This window comes from Diabrotica undecimpunctata, unplaced genomic scaffold (genome assembly GCF_040954645.1).
Source record: "Diabrotica undecimpunctata isolate CICGRU unplaced genomic scaffold, icDiaUnde3 ctg00003108.1, whole genome shotgun sequence".
Lineage (NCBI taxonomy): Eukaryota > Metazoa > Arthropoda > Insecta > Coleoptera > Chrysomelidae > Diabrotica > Diabrotica undecimpunctata.
In genome coordinates this window covers 5,320-16,116 of record NW_027314308.1, presented here as the reverse complement: position 1 = coordinate 16,116, position 10,797 = coordinate 5,320, and the positions used below count along the sequence as shown (strand labels likewise).

The following is a 10,797-nucleotide window of genomic DNA, read 5'->3' as shown; positions in this document are numbered from 1 at the left end:
AAAAAAGTTAGCCATTCATTTGTTGAGGCTTAATCCTCTATCCGTAAGATCGTTCGCTTGTAACGTTGTCGGTGAGTTCGTTTGTAGGTGATTCGTCGACCGTCTATTTATTTTGTTAATTATTTTGTTAATACGACATTATGATATATAAATCAATAGGGATAAGATTGGAAGTTCTTAGTATATTATTAATTTACAATTCAGAATCGACAGTAGAAGAAATCAACAAAAGAATCCAAGAAAAAATTGGGGAGGGCCAAGGAGATATGGATGCAAGACAAATGTAAATTAATCTAGAAGCTCCAAATGAAACAACCACCGAAAGATTCGAGAAGACACTGGTCTATACAAGAGGAGACCGAAAACCGTCCTCGGCCATCCCGGACAAACACGGAAACCTGGCGACGACAGTTGAGTAGAAAATGGCCACCTGAAAAATGTACATCGAACAACTTTCCGGACTATCGAGGCATCCCTTCTGAAATGGGAATTAAAACAGTCTAAGAATAACAAATTTTATAAAGTGATCATAAAGGGGTTAAGTAAACTATTCAACGCCTGTTGGCTGTCAACATTGCCACTGCCAAGGACACTATATGCGAAAACGTGTTAGGAATTCCAGATCATCATGCTTATAAGTCTTGTACTTAAGATTTTTCTCAAAAGCATGCAGTTTGGATTTTGAAATTCCATGGGTACACGAAAAAGACCTATTCTCAACATCTGGTCAAAGTTTTCTCCAAATTTGTATCAAACGTTGAAGAGGGCATTTCCTGAAATGCCGTAGCTAACATATAGATAACGTCCTTGATATTGATCTTTTTGATGACTTCTTAAAGATCTTTTTTTTTCACTCTCCGAATGTTTCAGAATTTCAGAAATAAGTTTACTTGTATTTCTTCGTTTTTTAACTTACTAGGTAAGGCAAAACGCGTGCGTCGTTCGCTCATGAGGCGGCGACTGTCACGGTATTCTTAAGCCAAGGGCACGGAGTGACGTTTCGTTGCGTTGTGCTGTTCGTCGGTTCCATGGTTCCGATAAGGTTGCCTCGGATACCCAGCTAGCGTTCATGTGCTTCGTTTTCAGCGTCAACTTACCTCCAGCCTGATTCGATTCGTGGACACTGCTAGGCGGGGAGTTTGACTGGGATGGTTCATCTGTCAAAGAATAACGCAGGTGTCCTAACAGGTGTCCTAAGGACCGCTCATCGAGGACAGAAACCTCGCGTAGAGTAAAAGAGCAAAAGCTGGCTTGATCCTGATCTTTAGTATGCATAGGGACTGCGAAAGCATGGCCTATCGATCCTTTTGGCTTAAAGAGTTTTCAGCAAGAGGTGTCACAAAAGTTACCACAAAGATAACTGGCTTGTGGCGGTCAAACGTTCATAGCGACGTCGCTTTTTGATCCTTCGATTGCGAAGCAGAATTCGCCAAGCGTTTGAATGTTCACCAATAGACAGGTATGTGAGACAGATTAATTTTTACCCTACTGATGACTCGTCGCGATAGTAATCCTGCTCAATACTAGAGGAACCGCAGGTTCGGACATTTGGATTTACTCGAGCGGGTAATAGTGCGAAACTGCCATCTGTGAGATTATGCTTGAACGCCCTTTCTAGTCAAAGGTGGCAACGATATCTCTTGGAGTTTCGAGAGTCCAAAGGCTCAAAAAATATGACTTTACTAGGCAATCGTAGTTTGCTACGATTGTCGCACGAGCACTTATTTCCGATGAGATTATCGGTTTATGGTGGGGATCGATCCTTGCCAGTAGACTAGATCTTTAGACGGACGAACATGGGTATTATAATCTTTTCGATGTTGGAACTCGGAATTGTCTGTAGACGACTTACGTACCTGGCAGGGTGTTGTACCTGTTAGAGTAGTTTCACGTTGCAATCTATGAGACTTAGCCTTCAGCTTGAGGATTCGTCTTGTCGGTTAGACGAAACCCCTGATATAAAAAATAAAGAAAGTTTTCATAAGCTTTTTAAGCGTTAGATCATACCTTGGTCCATCAGCTGCACTAATTTCGGGTGCGATGAATAGATCGCTCGCGTCCACAGAAAGTAAAGATAACTATCTGAAGAAATACAAATCGATGAAATGAAAATGCTTCTATAGATGAGTTTAATAAGAAAATGTCGAAATAAACTATCTCTTAGTTGAAACATTCACCTATAAAAACTGATATTGAGGACGGCAAAGATCAATTTCAATATCAAAATCAACATATTTGTTATTTCATATTTCATATTTTTTATTTTAAATATATACCGAATTATATAACACGTGAGAATTTCAAACTGTTTATATTAAAAATATATATTGTTCTGAAGCTATTTTCTTGTGGCATTTTAAAGTAATTACTATTTTAATGGCAATAAGCCACAATTAAAGGTTAAAGTAGGTGTATTGACCTTTCAATTTCCGCTTCGGAAATGGTTCTCAAAATACAAATATTAATAAATTTAAACAAATTTTGTTTTTCGTTACTTGAGTAAAAAATTCTTCTAAAAATATGTAATTGAAATTAATTTGGTTTTAAACAATTGAAATGTGCTGATATAAATTTTCTTACTGAAGGAATAACATATTGTTGGAAAATAAAATTGTTTTCTTTTATATACAATAAATTTTATTATATGGTTAACAAGATATTATAGAATTAACAAGAACAATATATTTTATTTTATGACTAGGTATTAAAATGTTAAAACGAGTTAGTTTTTATAGCGTAATTAAAAAATTTTTCGTAACGGCAGCGTGGCCGAGCGGTCTAAGGCGCTGGTTTTAGGCACCAGTCCGAAAGGGCGTGGGTTCGAATCCCACCGCTGTCACACTTTTTTAATTTTAAAAATTTCATTTTTTTCTTTCTGATAAGATCTGTTGTGTATTGTAAATAAATATTGTCATCCACTTCAAAAGTTCTGTTGTCTCGATTTGTGCCTTTTGAGAGTAAAAAACTACACTAGTATAAAAAAAAATTGAAAATATTAACTTACATATTTTAAGGTATTAAAAAGGTATTTTAATATAGTTTATCAATTTTATGAAATTTAAATTACGTTTCTACCCTCAAAATGCTCAAAAACTGCCGCGTTATGTCCGAAAACATAGGAAAAAAGTTTTTAGTGGCTTGAATTGAACTTTTGGTGCATTCATATATATTTTAATATTCATTAGGTAACTTAACGCTCATTAAAAAGTTGCAACACTTAAAAAACCACCCCTTATAATAAAATAGAGATAAAAACTCATAATAAAGCATAGGATATTTTACTGGTATACATGTGAGGAATAGTAACTTTTAAATCACCCCGAAATACCCTTATGGCACACCAACTCTTTATAAAAAATCCTAATATAAAAATAGCGTAAAAATTATTAGTAATAGAAAAATGGTGAATGAGTAAGTACTTATAAGTACATTTTTGAGATATTGCAAAAACTTGCCCAAAAACCTGCACTTGACCCTCTAACGAGTGCTAACGTTATGTTTGATATAAAAATATCCAATTCCTAGTAAGTGTGGCATACACGTCTAGCATAAAAGCTCACATTGGCGCTATCTAACTTTTGTACTTTTAGCTTCAGTTCAAATATCACACCAATCCATCTCATCTGATAAAGTTGGTAGCCAATCGCATAAGTGGCTAGGATTAATTTTATTTTAACGGCAGCGTGGCCGAGCGGTCTAAGGCGCTGGTTTTAGGCACCAGTCCGAAAGGGCGTGGGTTCGAATCCCACCGCTGTCAAGACTTTTAATTAAATACTTGCTTTATAAACCTGTTTAAAAATTATAAAACATCTTATATATTATTCAAAACTTATCGGCACATGGTTCTATATAATGGTCCATTCATCATCATCAGTTGGCGCTACAGCCTTCGTGAGCATTGGCCTGCTTCAAAACATTCTTCCATCCTTCCCTCTCGAGTGTCTGTCTTCTCCACGCCCTCACTCCAATCTCCCTCAGGTGTTCCTTTACATCTTCCAGATATCTGAGTTTAGGTCGCCCCCTTCTTCTTCTTCCGACCGTCCTGTTTAGCATAGTTATTTTAGTGGGTTCACTCTCATCCATCCGCATAACGTGGCCCACCCACCTTAGGCGGTTTATTTTGATGGTCTTCACAATATCTGCATCACCAAAAAGTCTAAAGTTATATCGCCTTCTCCACAGACCCTGTTGGTTTACTCCGCCATACATGGTCCTCAATACTTTTCTTTCAAAGACTCGCAGTAGCGCTATTGCACACATTGGCGCTATCTAACTTTTGTACTTTTAGCTTCAGTTCAAATATCACGCCAATCCATCTCATCTGATAAAGTTGGTAGCCAATCGCTTAAGATGGCTAGATTAATTTATTTTAACGGCAGCGTGGCCGAGCGGTCTAAGGCGCTGGTTTTAGGCACCAGTCCGAAAGGGCGTGGGTTCGAATCCCACCGCTGTCAAGATTTTTATTAAATACTTGCTTTATAAACTTGTTTAAAATGTTACTATAAAACATCGTATTCCTGCACATGGTCCTATGTAATAGGTCCCTTCAAAAACGCAATAAGTCGAGAGTACTTATATCTAGCGGTTATAGATTACATTATTTAAATAAATTCTTGTGGTAACAACATCTGCAAACCTTATTTATTACTTGTTTTAAATATTTCCAACTATCATAAGAAATATTTTATTACATTTTAGAGGCATCCTGAGCAGAATACACACACAAAGGGTTTGTGAATTTTTTTTAATAATTGCTGATTCTAGTGACATGAGAAGAACTAGATGGAAAATTAAATTCCAGAATGTGATGGTAAATAATATAGTCTGTTCTCCATGTTCACTATATAAAATCTAGGTTATTCCCCTCCATTTTTTGGTACCCTTGCTTTTTCTCTCAAATCTCTCATGCTTCCTTCTGACAAGTCCTGCTTTACTGCTTCCAATTATTTTTTCTTTGGACTTAATCTTCTTCGCCATTTCTCCCTCATTCCGTATTGTTTTAACATTTCGGTTCTCTGGCGTCTGTATTCCTCCGAAGATTTTCTGAGCACCTTCTTCCCAATCATTACTTCTTTCTTGAGCTGATCACCTTTCTACCTTGACATCACTTCTTTCGTCCCTTTGACTCACAGGTTAACTGTTCGCGAAACATTTTTTGCTTTCAGTATTGAATTTAGTGACCCTACTGCTCTGCCCCCCTTCATTAATCATTTGTCTATCTCTTTTCTTTTTCCCGTGTTTATTCCCGATATATCATATCCAACTATAAACGCTTGTGCTCATTTCATCTTGATATATTTGCTATCATTGTTATGTCTCCTCTCATTTCCATATATTGCGTTATTTTGTTTTATTAATAGTTCGTATATGTTCGCTTCTTCTAGTCTCATCACATCATCCGCGTACGATATGCAATGTTCCTTGCTCAGTTGAAAATAGTCTTCTTTGTGCTCATATTTGATCTTCATCGAATTAGCTCTAATATATATATAATAACGGATTTATTACGGCTGTCGCCGCTTCTCCGCCCCAATTTCCATCTTTTTCTGTCATATGCAGTAGCCTCCTCTAAGTCTCTTGCCGCCATTGCTTCATCAATATCGTTGCGCCAACTTCTCCGTGGTCGTCCTCTCTTTCTTCTTTCAGGAGGGATCCATTCCAGTACTCTCCTAGGCCATCTGTACTCTGGCATTCTTTTAACATGTCCGAACCAGATTAATTGTTTTCTTTCTATGTCATCATTGATATTTCTCTCCATTTTCATTTCGTTTCTTATTGTTCGTTTCTAACTCTCTCCAGTTTCGATCTACCGCAGCTTCGTCTCAGATAATCCATTTCTGTCGTCATAAGTTTGTTTTTTATTAGCTTTGGTGACGTCCCCATACTTCCGAACCGTAAGTGTAATACTTTGAACTATACTACCGTAAATGTGTTTTTTGGTTTTCTCGTCGAATTGTTTTTTGCCAGAGAAGAGAGTTTAAGGCACGGGTCGCTGCTCTGCCCTTGTTTATTCTTTCCCTGATTTCATCTGCGCTATTTCCCTTCTTGTTGAAAATGACCCCCAAATATTTGCAGGATTGCACGCCTTTGATTTTGTCGTCTTCCAAGACTAGGTCACATATTTCATCTGTTCCCACTGAGAGAATTAGCTCTAATACAAGGTTGAATAAATTTGTTGATCGTTGATTCCCTTGCTAAGGTCTATTCAATGTGAACTGCCTTGAAAAGATTTCTTCCATTGTTACCCTATTTCTCGTGTTCCTAAGCGTCATTCTTACTAGTCATACAAGGTTTTCTGGTATTTCTAATGTTCTCATGGCCTCATATGGCATCCTTCGGTTTATGGAGTCTTATATCTGTTTAAAATCGATATAATGTTATATTGTGCTATATTATTATGTTTTTTTTTTTTGAATTGGCAAATATTTATGGAATCATCATAATTATAACGGCAGCGTGGCCGAGCGGTCTAAGGCGCTGGTTTTAGGCACCAGTCCGAAAGGGCGTGGGTTCGAATCCCACCGCTGTCAATATTTTTTATTAAATATTTGCTTTATAAAAACGTTACTACAAAACATATTTACTTCCGATGTACGTCCAATACAATATGGTATAGATCAGTATGTGTGGAAAGAGAGTAGTTTCATCACAATAGTTTCATTCATAATTTTCAGGGTATACTACACGTGAACCTCAACATATTGATGTTTCCTACTGTTACAAGGAAAAATAAATTAAAAATTTTAAAATTTCTCAACATATTCATTTAACACATTGTTGGCTGGTGTCAAATTAAGACACATAGTACAAGTTATATTGACTGCTTTGTGCATTAGTTGCCATCTAGAGCACATTCAGACAAGGTCTGAGGGTCAGCAACCACCCCTTTCGGGAGTTTTACGTACTTACGTTGCCATGCAGGGTATTTTTTAATATGTAGTATATTACATAACGAGACTTGTAAGAAGCTTATTACATGCGAGTAAAAAAGTTGCGCTCGAGTCGCGTAGCGGCGAGCGCAGTAATTTTACAAGCATGTAATAAGCTTACAACTCAAGTTGTGTACTATACTTTTTCTACGATTATTTTCATTTAAAAAAATAAAAAGTATAACAAGTAACTTTTATTTAACAAAATTCGGGAACAATTTAAATTAAACATTTATTTATAATAATTAATTGTAAAATTTTGGCAACTATTTATAACTATACCCTTATCCGAGTTTGGCGGTTGTTCAACAATACGTGGTGAATGGTGAGATGACGTAAACTGTACGGTGTGTTCTTTTTGAACATTGGTATTTTGGTAAAGGTCTGTAAAATACTTTCAATTAAATTTATAATTCTATTGGCTGTTGACGTCTTATTATTTATTGACTCATCGACATATCCTTCGGCTGTTGTTGAAGATTTCCATCCGCCATGTCGTTTAAGATCCATTAAATCACCACCGGCATCTACCAAAATAGTGGCAGAAGTTCGTCTTAAACAGTGACCTGTGTACATTTTGGGATCTGGTAACTTTAAATATTCGGCTATTTGTTTAGGAACACCGCCTATTTTGTTTAATCCTATCACCTGTTTTGTACATTTACCTCTTTGATAATTAAGAAAAAATTTATTTATTTGCGGTCACCTAATCTGTAGTCGAATTTCTATATATTTTTTGCAGATTTTATAGAAATTTCCGGAAATAACGAAAGATCTACATATTTTGGTTTTCGTATCAGGAATTTTAACCAATAACATGGTACTTAAATCATCAATGTCACAAATTTTAGTCCGAAAACGTTCTTTGATGTAGCTCGATAGGGTATTTTTAATTATATACCTTTTATAAAGGATTGTTACATAAAACTGTTGTTGCTTTTTTTTAATACTTGGATCCCAAACTTCACAAGCAACTTTATCATCTTTTTAAAGTCATCAGTATATAATTGATAGCTGTTAAGTACTATATCATTAATATCTGATACAAATGGTTGATTCCGAATAAGCTGAGCAAATTGAGAATAGTCCCTAAGGAAAATTGGTTTAATGTTAATTGAATTCGGTATTGAATTTAGTTCAAATTATGGCAATATATCGTTAGTATGTATTTGTTCTTTAAGACTGATATATTGGTTATAGGCTTCTACTATTAACAACAGAGCTTTTTTACTTTTCTATATTTAGCCATACGGCTCACACTTTCTCTAAAGGGAAAATTCACCCAGATACCTGTGGTATTAAAAAGATTGAGCTCTGGTGGGACTCTGTCCGTGTTATCGAGCCCTAGGTGACTTGGTATGCTGGAGTATCTCCCAAAAATTTTAGCACACATCTGGACGTTGACAATAGTACAGCTTTCTACATGGTCTTGTAGAGATGTTCATTCAGACCTAGCTTTTTATGTTTTCGAGGAGGTTCTTTGGAATGACTCCAGTAGTAGAGAAAATAATAGGTATTGTCTGGGTACTTTCCATTCTCCACTGTCTTCGTATTTGAATTTCCAGATCCCTGTGCTTGGCGATTTTTTCGTTGTGTTTAACATGAAGATTATTGTTGTTGGGTATCGCCACATCAATTAATGTTGTTTGTCTCTTTAGTTTATTAACTAGTATGAGATCTGGTCTATTATGTGCCACTGTTTGGTCTGTGAGCACAGTGCAGTCCCAGTATAGCTTGTAGTTGTCATTCTCAAGTATACTCTCAGGAACGTATTGATAATATGGAAGATGGTTTGTTTGAAGAAGTTCCAGTTTGATAGCTATCTCTTGATGAAGGAGCTTTCCTACTGAGTCGTGCCGTTCCTTATATTCAGTTGCAGTAAATGCCTGACAGCCCCCGGTAAGATATTGGATGGTCTCCTGAGCTTGACATCCATATCGGCATTTGTCATTTTGGACCTGAGGGTCTTTGACTCTGTTTCAGGGAACATCTTTCCTGATGTCAGCCAATAGTTAGACGCTACATTGTCGACATGGTCTTGACTGACCTCATTAGGATGTCGCCCGTGCAGAGGTTTACCCATCCAGGTGTGCATTTTTTTCGTCCTTAGTAAGATGGTTTATGTGCATTTCTGGTTTCCTCAGTTTGATCGGTGTTGTATCATCTACTGCACAAATCGCGCGATGTAGAGTAGATGTCTCAGTCTGCACCTGAAAATAAGTGCTTAAATTAGTAATCTGTTTTTCTAGTTGCTCACTTATATTCATAAGTCATCGTCCTCCTAAATACCGCCGTTCTTTCTACTGCACTTCAAAGATGGTATTTTTGTTCCTTTGTAAGGTGTGTTGGTACTTTTCGCTGAACACTTTCTATATCCGTTTTTGTCCACTTAATAATACCAAATGAGTAGCTAAGCGCGGAACATGCGTAGGTGTTTAGTGCCTTAAACAAATTTATACTACAACGTACAACCCTTCGCATAAACTCAGTAGTTATCTCAGTTTTCATTTGCTTATGGTCAATTTTCCGTATAATATAGGTATTTATACATATCATTTTCACCCATGGACTCGATATTCCGGCCATTTTGCATATCGAATCCGCCGGGCTGAACCTTTCCTTTGATTATATTTAAGACACGGCACTTGTCAAGACCGAAGTGCATACTAAATCATTAGAGAATTTTTCTCTTTTTTACTTTTTCATTATTATTATTATTTATCGCAGAGATTTACATGTTTTTGAAAACCAGTTAATTATATCATTGTTGAATGCATATTATTGTACTTTAACAAAGAAAATGATTGACGCAATGAAATTCACGCTAAAGCTAAAACTGATAGGATTTTAATTAATTTCGACCTATTAGCTGGGCTAATTGAAATACACGTGAGAGTAGTTCAAAGGCCGCTACTTTTAAAATTGATCGTATCACGCACATCAGTGTTATCATGCTATAACGCCATTTGAGTAATGGCTTAAATTGAATTAAATGTGTAAAGAAGATAAAGGGTCGAGAAGACTGTTGAATAATTAAATGTAGAGAACAATTATCGTTTTTATAGGTACTCGCAGTTTTTAATAGAAATAAATTTACTTGCACTTAGTTCAATTGATATAGTATTATTGCTATGAAGAATGTCGTTACTCTAATTAGAAAAAACAATAACTAGTTTTTTAAGTAAATTTGCAGTAACATTATTATCTGTGTAGAAAGTAAATATTTTAATAAAATAATATATGGTTAAATGTTCGAATATATGAACTTTACTCAAATAGAAGGCGGATATTGAGCACAATTTTTTAATAAATCTTGCTCAAGTACTTTATCTCTCAGACCATCTTCAGGGGCATCTGAAATAAGCCAAGAATCTTTTTTTTTTTAGTTAAAATTAGTTAAGTTTGAAAAAACTCGAAATTGATGGTTGATAAAAAATGTTTATATAACGTTTTAGACTTACTTCGTCAAAAAGTTGGCTATCCAGCACGTCAGTGAATGTTATTAATTAAATTTCTGTAAATAGTTTAATGTAAATTTTGTCTCAGTCTCCTGAGCCCCCAGACGCTACTTAACTGTTCACTAGTCACTGCACTACCGCTACTGGAGACTGTGGACGGACCATTTATACCGTCGATGATCACGTGATTTGGGTGGAGGTTGGCGTAAATATTTATGACGGCGGAATTTTGATTGTAAGGTGAAGCGGACGATATGTTTTTGGCCTTTTTTCCATCTCTATGGCTTTACAGTGGTGCCTAATGTGTGATATTAAGTGAGAAAACGAATTTTAAATTGTATTTATTTTTTAATAATGAGTTTTTAGTGTACGGAAGAACTGATGTCATTTTTAATTTCTTGTTATATATA

The 10,797-nt window shown here is 35.9% G+C and overlaps 4 non-coding genes across 4 annotated transcripts; all 4 read left to right on the top strand.

Moving 5' to 3' along the window:
• Positions 1–2,759: 2,759 nt before the first annotated feature.
• On the top strand, positions 2,760–2,839 carry TRNAL-UAG (transfer RNA leucine (anticodon UAG)). Its single transcript has one exon. It is a non-coding gene; the product is annotated as a tRNA-Leu (tRNA).
• Positions 2,840–3,677: 838 nt separating this feature from the next.
• On the top strand, positions 3,678–3,757 carry TRNAL-UAG (transfer RNA leucine (anticodon UAG)). The gene has a single exon. It is a non-coding gene; the product is annotated as a tRNA-Leu (tRNA).
• Positions 3,758–4,374: 617 nt separating this feature from the next.
• On the top strand, positions 4,375–4,454 carry TRNAL-UAG (transfer RNA leucine (anticodon UAG)). The gene has a single exon. It is a non-coding gene; the product is annotated as a tRNA-Leu (tRNA).
• A 1,996-nt stretch (positions 4,455–6,450) lies between these two features.
• TRNAL-UAG (transfer RNA leucine (anticodon UAG)) lies at positions 6,451–6,530 on the top strand. The gene has a single exon. It is a non-coding gene; the product is annotated as a tRNA-Leu (tRNA).
• The last annotated feature ends 4,267 nt before the right edge of the window (positions 6,531–10,797 follow it).